This window comes from Podarcis muralis, chromosome 9, assembly GCF_964188315.1.
Source record: "Podarcis muralis chromosome 9, rPodMur119.hap1.1, whole genome shotgun sequence".
NCBI lineage: Eukaryota > Metazoa > Chordata > Lepidosauria > Squamata > Lacertidae > Podarcis > Podarcis muralis.
In genome coordinates, this window is record NC_135663.1 from 72,540,467 (window position 1) to 72,556,965 (window position 16,499).

The window sequence follows — 16,499 nt, forward strand, 5'->3', positions numbered from 1 at the left end:
TTTGGTCGTGGTGCCTTATTGGCAAAATGCGATATCGAATCTGCGTTTCGCCTTTTGCCAATTCATCCAGATGATTTTTGGCTGCTAGGTTTCCAGTTCGAGGGCAAATATTACTTTGACAAGGCTATGCCTATGGGCTGTTCAATAGCTTGTGCAGCTTTTGAAACGTTTAGCACCTTTTTGGAGTGGGCCTTGAAGTTTAAAACTGGTCTGGGCGGAGTCACTCATTATCTGGATGATTTTTTACTGGCTTCTGAGGACAACACCGGCGACTGCTTGGCGCTGTTACAAGCATTCGCCGACCTCACGCGGGAATTGGGGGTCCCGCTGGCCGCCGACAAGACGGAGGGTCCTTCGACCCAGCTCACTTACCTGGGTATCCTTTTGGATACAGTGGAGCAAACTTCTAGCCTCCCTGTGGACAAGCTGGAAGCTTTGAGGAAGCTTATAGAGGATCTGCTTCCGTTGAAAAAAGTGTCCCTCAGGCAACTTCAGTCGCTTTTGGGACACTTGAATTTCGCATGCAGGGTAGTGGCTCCTGGGCGCCCCTTCTGTTCACGCCTTGCACGCCTCACTGCGGGGTTACGGTTCCCGCATCATCGGGTTCGCCTTTCCAGGGAGGTGAAGACCGACCTTCGGATCTGGTTGGAATTCTTGGAGGAATTCAATGGGGTTTCATTGTGGCAAGACACCTTGAACTTGCATAATGACTTCCAGGTGCACTCGGATGCCGCTGGTTCTCTAGGGTTCGGCCTTTTCTGGAAGGGTCGCTGGTGTGCTCAACGCTGGCCGCCTGGGTGGCAGGGAAAGGAGATCACGCGTGACCTAACTTTTCTCGAGTTTTTTCCAATTGCAGTGGCAGTGCATTTATGGGTCGAGGAGTTCAGGAATCGTCGTGTCTGCTTCTGGACAGATAACCAGGCGGTGGTGAATGTCTTAGCCAAATTGTCATCGCGCTCCCCCAGGGTCTCGGCCCTGTTGCGGGACTTCGTGCTGCATTGTTTGCGTTATAATATAGTTTTCTCGGCACGTTTTATCCCAGGGGTGTCTAACGATATTGCTGATGCTCTGTCCCGTTTTCAGATGGAGCGGTTCAGGTTCCTGGTTCCAGAGGCGCGGATACGTCCGGAGTATTTCCCGGATCATCTCTGGAACCTTGGCAGCAATTAGTTTTTCAGGGAGTAGCGGCATCGGTTTCCCCTTCTACTCTGCGATCTTATGGGAAAGCCTGGGCTGATTTCTTGGCATTTGCCAGCCTATCAGACGGGGTGGCGTCTGGGGTACCTCCCACCTCATCACAGGTGTTGCAATACTTGGCGCACTTGTTTCAATTGGGACGTGCAGCCAGGACACTTAGGATGCAAGCGGCTGCCATAGCCTTTTTCTGTAAAACATACTTCGATAAAGACCCTTGTTCAAAGTTTATCGTCCGTAAGACGCTCGAGGGATGGGGTAGACTGTGCCCCTCCAGGCCGGCAAATCGGCACCCCATCTCCTTTGACTTGCTGAGCAGGTTACGCAAGAAGCTCAGGGTGGTTTGTTGGTCTGGGTATGAGGCTCGCCTGTTTTCGGCCGCCTTTTCCGTCGCATTCTTTGGCGCATTAAGGGTGGGCGAGTTAGTAGTGGAAGACCACAGGGATGGTCGTTCTAGGGGCCTTCTGCTCCAGGACATTCAGCTGTCCCCTGCTGAATTGAGAATCACGATTCGGCATTCTAAGACGGACCAAAGGGGCAGGGGTGCCCTGATTCGACTCCCTGCTACAGGGGAGGCGGGCCCTTGTCCAGTCAGGGATGTCAGCAAATACCTGGAGTTGAGAGCGCAAGGGGATGGCCCGCTGTTTCGTCATGAGAATGGGTTGCCGTTATCCAGACACCAATTTGCAGGGGTATTACGTAAAGCGATTGCGGCCTGTGGGGGCACGGCTAGCAATTTCGCCCCTCATTCCTTCAGAATAGGGGCTGCCACGACGGCAGCTCACTGGGGCTTGTCAGCGGCCAGAATTAAGGATTTGGGCCGTTGGAAATCCAATGCGTTTAAAGGATATGTGCGTTAATGGTGGTGTCTGATGTTATTCTTTTATTCGTTTTGTCCCAGGTTCTGACACTGTGCGCATATGGATGGTGGGGCACAGCATCATCCATTGGGCTGGTGTTGCAGCACGACAGTCTGGATTGGGTCCAGGTCTCGGTCTTCCTCCGCACATCCGGTTGTCCTGGCTATGCAGACGGGGAATGCGCTGGGCAGAGTTTCTCCCACGGATTCGAAGCCAGCTGCTATTGGAAGAGCCGCCAGCTGCTATCGTGGTGCAGCTGGGGGAGAACGACCTGGTGTCAACGGACTGTTTCTCTTTACGTGCTGCAATCCTGGCTGACTTGGAGACACTGCGGGCAATGGTGCCTGCAGCAAAGCTGTTTTGGTCCAAGCTTTTGCAGCGACGTGCTTGGACGGGTAGTCGCTCCCCTGCAGCCATCGAAAGGGCCAGGAAGCGCATTAATGCTGCGGTTTCCAGAAGGATTGTGGAATTAGGTGGAGAGGTGATTTTTCACCCTGACATCACCTTTCAAGCGGCGGCCCTTTTCAGGGCTGATGGGGTGCATCTGTCGGCTTCTGGGAATGAGGCTTGGATAAGTGCGGTGGTGGCCAAGCTGAGGTCTTGGCTGGGGCTGTGAGTGGTTGGCGGGGAGCTGAGGGCTCCATGGCGGTTAGGCATTGGTTAAATGGTGCTTGGAGGGGTAAGTGCCTACCCCTCCAAATGAGGCGAATGGGAATTCCGTTAAAGGAAATCCAGGGGCTTGACATTCTTTCGTCCTTGTCCCCGGAGTCGGACTTGGGCCGGTCAAGACCCCACCGGAACATGAGGGTGAGAAGTGTTAGTCTGATCGCCCAGCTTCATTCTCACCCAATACTTGTTTCCCGCGCTGGCTTCCGACGGAGTCCGGAAGACCAGCACTGTCCCTGAGGGCAAGGACAGATAGTCTTAACCAATGCCTAAGCAACCACTCACGTTTTGTATTTGAATAAAGTTGTGGCCAAAAATTATGCCAAAAACCTTAAACAAAAATTGATGTGTGAAGTGTGAGTTTTTGGGGGGTGGCTTGTGGGACTCAACACGCAAAGCGTGTTCTCACTAACAGAGAGCACGTGTTGCGGTTGGGGGAACAGGCCACTCCACAATGACTTGGCAAATTAAAGTCAGCAACCCAAGCATTTGAGGGGTTAATTGGGTTGCTGGGGCAAGATTTAAATTGGCAATGGAGGAGGGGTTTGAGGTCATATATATACAGAGGCCAGAGGAGGGATCACCCTCTTGGCCGTTTCGAACTGGATCACCCGCCCTCCCGCCCTTTTATTAGGGTGGTTCTGCTTGCTTGACCTTGCTATTGCCTGTCATGGGGTCGTCCGCCTTTGAGCGGGGGCCTAGTAGGAATTTTGCCATTTGGCTGATTGGCTGGTGCCATTTGGTTTTTGCCTACTACGTAGCAAATCGTCACAACTTGTAAGGTTGGCGGTTAGGCATTGGTTAAATGGTGCTTGGAGGGGTAAGTGCCTACCCCTCCAAATGAGGCGAATGGGAATTCCGTTAAAGGAAATCCAGGGGCTTGACATTCTTTCGTCCTTGTCCCCGGAGTCGGACTTGGGCCGGTCAAGACCCCACCGGAACATGAGGGTGAGAAGTGTTAGTCTGATCGCCCAGCTTCATTCTCACCCAATACTTGTTTCCCGCGCTGGCTTCCGACGGAGTCCGGAAGACCAGCACTGTCCCTGAGGGCAAGGACAGATAGTCTTAACCAATGCCTAAGCAACCACTCACGTTTTGTATTTGAATAAAGTTGTGGCCAAAAATTATGCCAAAAACCTTAAACAAAAATTGATGTGTGAAGTGTGAGTTTTTGGGGGGTGGCTTGTGGGACTCAACACGCAACATATTATTGATCGTTTTCCCATTTGTTTTCTATAGGCATACAACTGGTCGGCAATGTGATATTTATGTCATCCACCCTGACAGCACAGAATATTTTTTACACGTTCCTCCCTGCCCCAAGTAAACACAGGTGCCAAGGCAGGTCATCAACATTCCTTCCCTCTCTTGCTCTCCTGTATTTAGCCCGTCCTCTCTCTCTTCTTTTGCTTTTCCAATTCCAGTTGGCATGCCAGTTACAATTAGCAGGACAAGGTTAGGCTGTCAAAGATGAGACTGGCTGTGAGTACAATTGGGCTGTAGGGCTTTATTTGCTTGTCGGTTGGGCTGCTATGTCAGCTTAAATGCCATCAGGTTTTTGTGACACACACACGCTTATGGAAGAATGTGGGTGGTGTGGACATGTCTGAGTGATGATCAAAGGAGAGCAAAACCCAGGGAGGCCCAACTCTCAGGACAACAAGGTATGAGTGCCTTTTCACAAAATGTCAGTGCGAGCTGAACAAACAAACGTCGGCTGCCAAAGAGAAGTTGAGCAGTCTTAACAGTACACAGGAAAAGTCACCATTGACTCTTGTAGCAGTTCCTAAATATTTTAAGGAGGCAAAGAATTTTCCAGGGCTGTGATTAGAAGGAATTTTGTACAAGGCTTCCACCTTTGCTAGACTTCGGTGTGCGAGGGTGTGAAGGTTTTTGTTTAATCTGCAAGCCTGTTAACAAAATCTGAAAAGCCTCTGGGCATGGCAGAATGCCCAGACCCAGTTTGAAAATCCTAGCTATCTTACAAAAGCAAGAGAAATTAGTTTTGTCAAGTGTATAGTTCCATTCATAAATCTTCACTGTATTCTTTTAAAATTACTAATTATGATTTTGGGGGAAGTGGGTGGGGCTGGTTTGATATGTGGTTACTGAAGCTTTCTAAGACACCTCAGGACATAGTCTTTCTCTAATCAATATTCATATTCTGAAAAAAGGAATTCTTGTTTTCTTCACTTACGATTACTACTGTCAATACCCAGAAGGCCCCCAGGACAACAGAAAATTTCTGCAATGTAAAATATAAATCAAGACTTCAGTAAAATGCAGAAGCCCTCCTGTATGTTTTGCTCACCATTAGAGAAATAAGTTGAAATATAGTTTTGTTGTTTAGTCGTGTACGACTCTTTGTGACCCCATGGACCAGAGCACGCCAGGCACTCCTGTCTTCCACTGCCTCCCACAGTTTGGTCAAAGCCTCGTTCGTAGCCTCGAGAACACTGTCCAACCATCTCATCCTCCGTCGTCCCCTTCTCCTTGTGCCCTCCATCTTTCCCAACATCAGGGTCTTTTCCAGGGAGTCTTCTCTTCTCATGAGGTGGCCAAAGTATTGGAGCCTCAGCTTCAGGATCTGTCCTTCCAGTGAGCACTCAGGGCTGATTTCCTTAAGAATGGATAGGTTTGATCTTTTTGCAGTCCATGGGACTCTCAAGAGTCTCCTCCAGCACCATAATTCAAAAGCATCAATTCTTCGGCGATCAGCCTTCTTTATGGTCCAGCTCTCACTTCCATACATCACTACGTGGAAAAGTATAGCTTTTACTATACGGACCTTTGTTGGCAAGGTGATGTCTCTGCTTTTTAAGATGCTGTCTAGGTTTGTCATTGCTTTTCTCCCAAGAAGCAGGCATCTTTTAATTTCGTGACTGCTGTCACCATCTGCAATGATCATGGAGCCCAAGAAAGTAAAATCTTTCACTGACTCCATTTCTTCCCCTTCTATTTGCCAGGAGGTGATGGGACCAGTGGCCATGATCTTTTTTTTTTTTTGTTTTGTTTGTTGATATTGAGCTTCAGACCATATTTTGCGCTCTCCTCTTTCACCCTCATTAAAAGGTTCTTTAATTCCTCCTCACTTTCTGCCATCAAGGTTGTGTCATCTGCATTTCTGAGGTTGTTGATATTTCTTCTGGCAATCTTAATTCTGGCTTGGGATTCATCCAGCCCAGCCTTTTGCATGATGAATTCTGCATACATACATATACATGGGCATAGCCAAGGGGGGAGCAGGGAAGGCAGTCCCCCCCCATCAAGAAAAACAATAGAAATATTTAACCAACTGACCAATCACATTGGTTCTGCCCCCCCCACAAAAATTTTGGCTACGCCCTTGTACATATAAACATACTGTCTAAGATATCTGTTTATATAATGCACTTAAAAGTTAACTGCATTCTGTAGGGAGAAAATGATTCTCCAGTTGGAGATGCTCAAGAACTCACAGGTACTTATTTATTTTGTCATTCTGTCAGGGTGTGGCAGTGGGAGAAAACGGACTGCAGTTCATCTCCATCAGCTCAGCTGAGAAACCAGCAACTTATATTCTCCTTGAACTCTTTCTATTCCAGATGTTTGTTACAAGAAAGCACAGTTAAGTTGCTTGTTTCTGTATATTGCCCACTTCATTAGTTGAGAACATATAATAGGTCTCAAGATCAAAGATAATAATAAATTTAAATTGACTGTTTTAAGCCTGCGGCCAGCACTGCTATACAAACCTCTGCCTAGGTACAGTATCTGGCTGGCAGATACAGTCAACACAACACAATGGTTAAATGTTGAGCGCATATAACGTAACTTCATGCTTTGCTCTTCCTGATAACAGAACAGAGCATATCAAAGTCATTAAGGATGAAAAGACCAGCAATATGGAACAAAAGAGTCGAATCTTGTGGTTCTTGAATTCTTCAGTGACTTGAGACCTAAAGCACAACATCATCTAAGGTTAGGGTGGCCATGTGTGTTTGAAGGGCGGTCCAGTCCAAGACAGCTTTAAAGTAGGGTTGCCATATTTCAAGAGGTAAAAATCTGGACACAAAAAGTATGTTGTTTTAGGGCAATTGCCCGATAGCCCCTCTGCTGCTGATCCTTCACCTGTGTTCCTTCATAAAGGTAAAGGGTAAAGGGACCCCTGACCATTAGGTCCAGTCGTGGCCGACTCTGGGGTTGTGGAGCTCATCTCGCTTTATTGGCCAAGGGAGCCAGCGTACAGCTTCCAGGTCATGTGGCCAGCATGACTAAGCCACTTCTGGTGAACCAGAGCAGCACATGGAAGCGCCGTTTACCTTCCCGCTGGAGCAGTACCTATTTATCTACTTGCACCTCGTGCTTTCGAACTGCTAGGTTGGCAGGACCAGGGACCGAGCAATGGGAGCTCACCCTGTCGCGGGGATTCAAACCGCCGATCTTCTGATCAGCAAGTCCTAGGCTCTGTGGTTTATACCACAGCACCACCCACATCCCTCTGCTCCTTCATACTCCCTCCCTTATAGTCACTTTAACCATTTGCCCTTGTTTCTATCTTTTAAAGTATGTATTTCTATTTAAATACACCGATTATTTCTAAATTTGAATGTATGCAATATACATTACCAGAGTGTCAGGGAGCTGTCAGCAGCTGTGGCCGACTCCCAGGAAGGCAGTGAGATAGAGAAACACAAAGCTTTTTTCAGTTCTGTTTATTAATACAATTTACAGAGGCGAGTTCAAGATGCACAGTAATGCCTAACATTGTCCCAAGTGAAGTTCCACCCCCATTTCTCCGTTACTTCTCTATTTATCAGACTCCTCCTCCTGCCTCTGACGGTGACTGGTATGTGACAGTGGCCTCTGAACTCTCTGTTCTGCTATTCTCAGCAAACGCCTGGTTTGGGGCAGGGTACAGGTTCTGGGATACTCTCCAGCGAAGGCGTCAATTGCTGCTCAGCCTCTGCCTGCTGAATGCTCTCCACTTCCTCCTCCTCCTCTCCCATTAGTTCACAACATTTGCCCTCATCTCTGTCTGAGGTATGCACTCCTGGAGGCCTATGCTATCTAGACCAGGCATAGGCAAACCTCGGCCCTCCAGATTGTTTTGGGACTACAGTTCCCATCATCCCTGACCACTGGTCCTGTTAGCTAGGGATCATGGGAGTTGTAGTCCCAAAACATCTGGAGAGCTGAGGTTGCCTATGCCTGATCTAGCCTTTCCTCCTCTCTAGGCAATGCCTGGAGTGGTGGTCTCCACCATTCTTCCTCGTCTACCCAGTCCCTGACAAAGAGGTGCTGAGTTGCGCTCAACATTGGGGGGTAGAGGTGGTCACCGTGTGTACATGATTTCACATGGGCGGTGCCTGCAGTACCCCCCAACCCACCCAGGCTAACTTGGCCCGCCATCCCCCACTCACCCACCACCTGCCACCTTACCTTTGTTTGATGCTAAAGGGCTGAGGCCACCTTGGCGAGGCCGCTGTGTGGCCTGCCAAGGCACTTGGGTGCGTTCCTTTGAGATCACCAACACGCCTTCCTGGAAGGTGCCCTGGCGATTGTCAAAGGGACATCCCAGTGTCAAGGCCCCCTCAACATTAAGTGACTGAAGACACCTCGGGCTCCTGGCGTTGGCATGCCTGCACATTACCATATACACTTTTTATTTGCAATTTGGTGCTTTCTCTTTGGTTTTGTGTACAATCGAAGCCCTACTGTTTGGCAATGCATAACTGGCCACCCTAGCTAAGAAAGAACATGAATTCATTTCCAATTGACTCAGCAATACTGTTTGGTGATGTAGTAATTCTCGCAGAGCTATGTGCTTTCCTTCAAGCCCTGGTCTTAGAAGTTGCCTTATTCATTTGCTCTCACAGAAAGATATGAGCATGTAAATGCTTGACACCTCAACAAGAGATGACTTTGCAGCTCACAGCATCTAACCTTAGTGTGTTAGGGTGGCGACATTGCCACTACGCCGACCGAGAGGGAATTTGTATCCATCACTGCCTTATCCTCCCCTTTCGCATTTGGCAACAGCCTTTGGACCAGCTACCATAAATTTCTATCAGTGTGTTGGAAACTGCAAGCAGTACATCGAGCAGAGGAGAAATAAATTAAATGTAAGCTCTTCCATCTGAAAGGCCAATGGCAGATTGCCCAGAAAACAAACAATGTAAGTGCATCATGGTTTTCTTTCAGGCTGAGAGGGGGAGGGGGAGGAGCGGAGGAGGAGGAGGAGAACACACCCTCCATTAAGAGCTGTTACAGACTCTTCTTATTTTAGGTTATTTAAATAGCTCGGAAAGTCACTTACTACAACACGTAAAATGAGCGGATGCTATTAAGGACTGTCACTAGACTTGACAAGTTAATGAGGCCCAGATTATGAGAGTATTATTATTTTAGTGGAGTGTTATGTTCCAGTCAAATCCACCTCATGACTTTATAGAGGAAAATCTTGCTTAGCTCTCTGTGCCAATTGTCATTACGTTAAGTTAATTTATCTATCTATCTATCTATCTATCTATCTATCTCCTGGAATGCCTCTGACCCCACAAAGATTGTTGTGTATGGGAAAGAGACACAAAACTGAGTTCTGAAATGCTAGGAAACCCGGGGTTTAAAAATGGAAAATGGAAAAACGTAGCCATAAAAAACCATTTGAATTTTGCTGCCTGGTGCAGTTATTGTTCTAGCAAACATTTTGGAATCTCTTTTCTATGTGCGAAGTGTTTTTCAATCAATATTGCAGTGTCCTTGGGGACTCGGTGGTTGCGATGGTGGTGTTGAAGGCTGTAGCCATGGTTGGATGAACGGGCTTAATGTCGCAGAGAAACAAGGCAGGCAGAGCAGACCTGGGCTGCTATTGGCTGAGCTGCTCTCTGAAAATTGGGAGATTGCTGCAGCAGTGCTAGCGCACAGGAGTGTATGCCTGCAATTCACATATTGTTTTCAAACAAATCTTTTGTTTCATGCGTCTCTAGTTTTAATTTAACCTCACACATGTACATGCATCTGAGTATGCCTTTCATTCACTGCACACCTTTCTTAAGTATGTTGAAAGAAGCAGGTACTAAACCTAGAATTTTAAAAGTCACCACTGCACTGAAGAGCATAAACTTATAAACACTATTTCCCCCTCATGCAGTTGCCATGGGATGGGAAGGGGCAGGGGGCATACACTGACCTCACACCAGGAGTGCCAACTTGGCCCTGCGATGTGGGTGCCTGGGGCCATGGGTGCCATGTCTTCCTGAGGGATTTTCTGGGTGCTCAGGCACCCAAGGCCCCAGGGAATTGGCACCTATGCCTCACACTCTCCATCACCACTAACCACTGTTAGGATCGTGCTACTTGCGTGTAGGACGCTGGCAGAGACACATGCCCGACTGGCATGTTCTATCCCTCCTGGTCGGTTGTTTGGGAGCTTCAAAAGCTTTCTCCAGCCTGAACATTACAGTGACTGATACCAAAAGGCATTAGCATGCTTAGGGATCCTGCAGAGTATTGGTGGTTCACGTAACAGACTCAATAGCTCAGCATTTTGGCTAATCTACTTTATTTACATATAATACACTCAGAGCATTCTGACTTAGCTCCTCTTTCTCATCAGACAGCAAAGAGAAAGAAACAAAGGACAATAGTCCTACATTCCGGAACACAGCAGCACAAAACATCCTGTCTCTGTCACTTCCCACTATGTGGAATGAAAACATACACCGTCTTGTGATAGACAACAATCCCATGACTGCAAACACGGAGCAAGAATCCTAACACTGGGCACTCTGCACATTGGAGGGTGAACCTCTGCAGTGGGGAGCCTGCTGTACTCTCCCTGTGTGTCATGTACTGACTGGATGCAGAGGAGTGGGGGGGGGGACCAGCTGGGGAATCCCCAGGGAACCTCCAGGGGAAGAAGGCTCAGAGCCAGGGTATTGGTGGTGGGATGACAATGAGTGGTCGAAGGGAGAAGACTGTAGGGAGGAGTTGTTGGAAGCTGGAGGGGCAACAGGGTTTAGTGAGCAGGGAGAGTCGGTGGCAGAGGGCAGTCAAAACTCAGAAAGTGTAGCAGAGGCTGGAAATGGGGGGGGGGGGGCGAGTCAAGAGGCTGCTAAATAATCCAGGGAGTTCCCCCACCCCCCTGCTGCGACTAGCTCCCTTTCCCCCCGGTCTCCAAGAATGCGCAGAGAAATGAAAAGAGCTGAACAGAGATTAGTTGTGCAGAGGCGCAGTTTGACACTGCGTGGGGAAAAAACCAGGAGAGAGGTGGGATACCTTAGAGAGCGGTGGGAAGGTGGGGACCTTCAGTCCTCACAACTATGTCATCAGGACAAGACCTCCTAGGAAGTGTTGCTGAGACAATTAGTGTGTGCTGGTCCCGTGGGTTAATCGTGAGGCGAGGTCCGAGTCCAGTCCGAGGTCGAAGGTGCAGGATGGAGGCAGTCCATCAAAGCTGAAGCTGGGTGCAGGGCAGAGTCGGGTGTAGTCAGGAGCTCCGGCAGGAAAGCAGGACAGGGTTCAGGCAGGAACTCGCTACCAACAATGTTGCTCCCGCAACCTGGGCCTGGAGCTGGCTGGCTTTTATCTGCCCCGAGGCACAGGGCGGCCCAGATCCTCAGGTGACTCGCCTCTCCTGGCCTGGAGGCGAGCACTCCTCCTGCGGGAACTTAGTTCCCTCCGCCTCTCTGCCCTGAGCCTCTTCAGCTCAGGAGAGGCTGGAGGGTTACTGGACCCAGAGGCAGGAGAGGCTGGAGGGTTACTGGACCCAGAGGCAACCTCAGCTTCCTCTGATGGGGCTGAGGGTGGAGCACCTGCAGGCAATGGGTCCTCCATCACTTCAGGAGCCAGAGCAGGCTCATCTGATGCCTGCACCTTAGGATCCAGCACAGGTGAGGACCCTTCAGGCTCAAGCCCCAGCCCCGGCTCAGCTGGTTCTGGAGGTGGGGAATCCTGTGCAGGCTGGGATTCCTCAGGTTCAGCATCCGAGTCCGAATCCCAGGCCATCACAACTAGGCCTGAATTGTGGTTTGTTTTCTTGAATAAAGGTTTAACTTCACTGGCCCCGGGTGATTTATTGTTTTTTTTGTTGCTGACCTGACTGCACGATTCAGAACGCCGGAGTTCTAAACCATGCAAAAAAGCCTACATGAGCAGAAAAGCTTACTGCAGACCTTCAGCCCCTGGGTTCCTGTCCCTAAGAGGGGCATCATGAGTTTTTATTAAATCACAATTTTCATGTGTGCCTCGTTTTCCTATTCACCTGGCATGCATGAATTTTGCCCATTATTCCTGACTACCTGTGATACTTAAAACACTGCACCAAATTATGCTTTGATAAGATATACATTGAACTTCGAAAACTGTGCAATGGTGCATGAAGAGTCGGCTGGGAATACATTTTAATACTCAGCACAATTATTTCAGATCATCTGATATCACATATCACCCTTTTGATTTACATTATTGCTGTATTTCATAGAGATTTTATAAGGCTTGCCTAGCATGAAGATGTCAACGAGTAAGTGCTGAGGGGTGTCGGTTTAATGACTATATTTCGTTGGTGTTTTGTTTAAAGATCTTTGCATAACAACAATTTCCCTCTTGCACACATATCTGCTCGCCTTCAGTGTTTAAAGGAAATTAGTTTATTTTTCATTTTTAATACTCTTCAGGTTCACATCCTGAGGGCTTGTCACATCATGCTATAAATCTGATGCAGCACAGAAAACTCAGAATAGTAACTTATTTTAAAATATAAATGCATGTGGGAACTCACAGCAATTCATCTTCGGCCATGTTGGCTGTTTGTTGGGTGGGATTTTCAGCAGGGCTTTGTTTTGTTGTTGTTGTTGTTTAGTCGTTTAGTCATGTCCGACTCTTCGTGACCCCATGGACCAGAGCACGCCAGGCACTCCTGTCTTCCACTGACTTCCGCAGTTTGGTCAAACTCATGCTGGTAGCTTCGAGAACACTATCCAACCATCTCGTCTTCTGTCGTCCCCTTCTCCTTGTGCCCTCCATCTTTCCCAGCATCAGGGTCTTTTCCAGGGAGTCTTTTCTTCTCATTATGTGGCCAAAGTATTGGAGCCTCAGCTTCAGCATCTGTCCTTCCAGTGAGCACTCAGGGCTGATTTCCTTCAGAATGGATAGGATAGGGCTTTGATTAAGGATGTTCAAGACCCTACTTTACCCTCCCATGTGAAGCCCTAGTCTTCCTTGTCTCATCTCACATGCAGAAGTGGGGAAGTGCCAGCATCATGCACCAAGAGACTAGTTTCTCAGATATACACAGCTCTCCTTTCTCAGTGATATCCCTCATCAGTTGAAGTCAGTCTGGGAACAGGACCTGGGAGAAGAAATTGATATGGTGAAATGGAACCAACTTGGGCCTGTGAAACCATTCTATTCAGTTCCAGCCTCCAGAGAAAACTTCATGAAAATTATTCATAGTTGGTTTCTCACACCTGTGTGAATGGCACATATTCAAAAGTCAGGGAAGAAGTCCTGTGGAGCCATAGGGACTTATTGGCATCTATAGAGGACATGTCCATTGGTCCATACTTTTAAGACTGTAGTTACGGAGGAAATTAGCAACAGTATTAGTAACTTAATCCAGCCAGATCGCGTACTCTGCCTCCTCTCTATATTTAAAGGCAACAACTCCTTAGTAGCATTAAAACTACTTGTCCTTTATCTTGTAGTGGCAGCCCACCTTCTTGTAGCCCAGGGATGGAAAGGGTTTCAAATTTCACGATAACTGGCTCAAAAGGCTATGTGCTCATGGAAAAACCTGGCTATCATCTGCATGTGCTACAGAGGAAGGAAGAGCTTCAGGATTATGCGGGCATTTGGTGACCTCAAAATACTCCCTGAAAAACATATGAATTCATCTGGAAGTAGCTTTAATTATTATTTTCCCCATTTGTTTTCCTCATCCACGACTTGCCTTATTTGTCTATTTGGGCTAGGTGTTCATCAGTATGCAGATGACACCCAGCTCTACCTCTCTTTTAAATCAGAACCAGTGAAGGCAGTGAAGGTCCTGTGTGAGTGCCTGGAGGCGGTTGAAGGATGGATGGTGGCTAACAGATTGAGGTTGAATCCTGACAAGACAGAAGTACTGTTTTTGGGGGACAGGAGGCGGGCAGGTGTGGAGGACTCCCTGGTCCTGAATAGGGTAACTGTGCCCCTGAAGGACCAGGTGCACAGCCTGGGAGTCATTTTGGACTCACAGCTGTCCATGGAGGTGCAGGTTAATTCTGAGTCCAGGGCAGCTGTCTACTAGCTCCACCTGGTACGCAGCCTGAGACCCTACCTGCCCATGGGCTGTCTCGCCAGAGTGGTGCATGCTCTAGTTATCTCCCGCTTGGACTACTGCAATGCACTTTACGTGGGGCTACCTTTGAAGGTGACCCGGAAACTGCAATTAATCCAGAATGCGGTAGCGAGACTGGTGACTGGGAGTGGCCGCCGGGACCATATAACACAACACCGGTCCTGAGAGATCTGCATTGGCTCCCAGTCTGTTTCTGAGCACAATTCAGAGTGTTGGTGCTGACCTTTAAAGCCCTAAACAGCCTCGGTCTAGTATACCTGAAGGAGCGTCTCCACTCCCATCGTTCAGCCCGGACACTGAAATCCAGCGCCGAGGGCCTTCTGGCAGTTCCCTCCCTGTGAGAAGTGAGGTTACAGGGAACCAGACAGAGGGCCTTCTCGGTAGTGGAACCCGCCCTGTGGAACGCCCTCCCATTAGATGTCAAGGAAATAAGCAGCTGTCTTATTTTTAAAAGACATCTGAAGGCAGCCCTGTTTAGGGAAGTTTTTAATATTTAATGCTGTATTGTTTTTAACACTTGATTGGCTGGGGAAACTTAGCCAGATGGGTGGGGTAAAAATAATTATTACTATTATTATTATGCCCCCTTCCTCCTACTCTTAGAATTAGATGCTAATGCTTTTTCATTGGGTTTGCCAATGAAAGATATACAGTAAGACAGGCCAAGAATCGTTCCAGGATGGAGTTCAGGACACCAGAAAGCCCCCAAATTTTTACCTAAATGCAAACGTAAAAAAATTCATCAACAACCCTAGTTTTGCGAACATGCTCTACTTTTGTGCAAGTACAATGAGGGGAAAATAATAAAGTGTGCCATTGGGGAGTAGTATTCAGTTTCTGAGAAGTCTAGCTTCAAGTTTGCAAGTAATGTTTTTAGCCTTTATAGTTGTGAGCAGTGCATGATGAGATATCTCAAAAGCCACCAGGTGTCAGAAAGTTTTGTTCCTCCCCAAGGCTACCAAAAGCACAGAAAATTATGGAAAGTAGTTAAAACTACCAAATAATCTATGAAAAACAAAAGGAATGAAGCCAGTTTGTTCAGTCATTGGGCTTTGAAAGCTAACAGCTGCAGCTCCTTGTGCCTTAAGGAAATTTATACTGCGAGCAGCTTTTCCAGTGCAGTTCTGAGCCCAGAAAGGTTTTCCTGGCAGTTAAGGTTACCAATCAACCAGAGAAAAGCATTTCCCCTTGCTTTGGGAAGAGTTAACAAACAAACAAGCGCCAAGCACTGCAATTTAAGAAGGATATTGATAAGCTGGGGCATGTGCAGAGGAGGGCAACCAAGATGATCAAAGGTCTGGAAACCCAAGTGCCTTATGAATGTCAGGAACTGGCTGGATGAGGAAGACTGGTGGGCACCACTCACCCAAGAGCCAGGGTTGACATCAAAGTTGATGACTTAGAACCAGGACAGTGATGGTGGGACATGGGGGATCATTCTGTGGAAGGGACAAGCTGGGAGATGCTAGATGCAGGAGGGTTGAGTGATGGGGTGAGAAGAAGGAGACCCTTCTAGGACTGGGCTGGGAGCTGAGAGTCTCGGTGTGAGTGCAGACCCAGACAAAGAGAAGTCAGAGGTTGTCCCTGCTGCCCTGTGGATGACCTGTACTTGCCTGATAGCTACTTGACAATGAAGAACAGTTGAGGGAGTTGGGTATGTTTAGCCTGGAAAAGAGGAGACTGAGAGGAGATACGATAGATATCTTCAAATATTTCAATGGCTGTCACATGGAGCAAGCTTGTTGTCTCCTGCTCTGGAGGGTACGACTCAAAACAATGGCGTCATGTTACAAGAAAGGAGATTCTGACTAAACATCATGAAGAACCTTCTGACAGTATGAGCTGTTCGACAGTGGAACAGACTCCCTTGAAGCTTTTAAATAAAGGTTAGAGAGCCATCTGTCATGGACACCTTAGTGGAGATTCCTGAATTGTAGGGTGTTGGACCTTGGGGGTCCCAACTCTGCAATTCGAGGATTATGTGATTCTAAGCCTGTATTTGTTTCCTCCTCTACCACTTTTTTTATCTGTTCATCATATGCAATGTGACAGCTTTTGGGTTTGGCTTCATCCTAGATCTGGGTACAACAAGACTGTCCACTGGCCCTCCACGAAACTGCTGGGCTGCCCCCCTCCAGCCCAGAAGAGCATCCAGCCACTGTTTTCCACCTCTTGTTTCTATCACTAGACTTGTTCCACTTTCTGACTGAGAAAGCTCCACTTGAGGCCATATCACCAGGTGTTTTGGGTTAAGGAGCTGGCAACCATTTAGTTAGAGGAGGAGATGGGTGGGGAGATAATCCCATTGTCTTTCAGACCAGATGTGATTAGTTCTTAGGGTCAGGTGCAACTGTGGTCATACTCTGGCTCTGCACAGTAAATGACTATTGATGTAACTCATAAATGGATCTATGTCCTAGTTAGGCATGCCCAGTGCACAAATTCTCTTTGCTTAAAAA